Source organism: Xylocopa sonorina, unplaced genomic scaffold (assembly GCF_050948175.1).
Source record: "Xylocopa sonorina isolate GNS202 unplaced genomic scaffold, iyXylSono1_principal scaffold0085, whole genome shotgun sequence".
Lineage (NCBI taxonomy): Eukaryota > Metazoa > Arthropoda > Insecta > Hymenoptera > Apidae > Xylocopa > Xylocopa sonorina.
In genome coordinates this window covers 815,023-816,183 of record NW_027490156.1, presented here as the reverse complement: position 1 = coordinate 816,183, position 1,161 = coordinate 815,023, and positions in this window count along the sequence as shown.

Sequence of the window (1,161 nt, the reverse complement as noted above, 5' to 3'; positions counted from 1 at the left end):
CACTTCAAATGAATGTAAATGCGACACTTCCATGCTAGGAAATAGCCTTTGCAGATGTCTACGTATCGTAGCAATAGAGTTCTAATGCTTCTCAAAACGCGATATAGCACTTCATTCCTATGTTTCATGATAAGATATAATATTCATTGTGGAGTGTTATGTATACCTCGTATTCACTTCAGTGGAATGTAAGTGGAATGTAAGTGTAATGCTAGGAAATAGAGTTTGCAGATGTCTATGCATATTAGCAATAGGGTTCTAATGCTTTTCAAAACGCGATATAGCACCTCATTCCCATGTTTCATGATAAGATATAATATTCATTGCGAAGTGTCATGCATATCTCGTATTCACTTCAAAAGAATGTAAATGCGACACTTCCATGCTAGGAAATAGCGTTTGCAGATGTCTACGTATCGCAGCAATAGAGTTTTAATGCTTCCTAAAACGCGATATCGCACCTCTCTTCTATGTTTCATGATAAGGTATAATATTCATTGCGAAGTGCCATGTATACCTCGTATTCACTTCAAAAGAATGTAAATGCGACACTTCCTTGCTAGGAAATAGCGTTTGCAGATTTCTACGTATCGCAACAATAGAGATCCAATGCTTCCTAAAACGCGATATCGCATCACTCTTCTAGGTTTCATGATAAGGTATAATATTCATTTCGAAGTGTCATGTATACCTCGTATTCACTTCAGATGAATGTAAATGCGACACTTCCTTGCTAGGAAATAGCGTTTGCAGATGTCTACGTATCACAGCAATAGAGTACTAATGCTTTTAAAACGAGATGTCGTATTTCATTTCTATGTTCCGTAATAAGATATAATATTCATTATGGAGTGTTATGTATACCTCGTACTCACTTCAAATGAATGTAAATGTGACACTTCAATTCTAGGAAATAGCGTTTGCAGATGTCTACGTATCGTAGCAATGGAGTTCTAATGCTTCTTAAAACGCGATATCGCATCTCACTGCTATGTTTCATGATAAGATATAATATTCATTATGGAGTGTTATGTATACCTCGTACTCACTTCAAAAGAATGTAAATGCGACCCTTCCATGCTAGGAAATAGCCTTTGCAGATGTCTACGTATCGTAGCAATAGAGTTCTAATGCGTCTTAAAACGATATGCCGCATTTCAT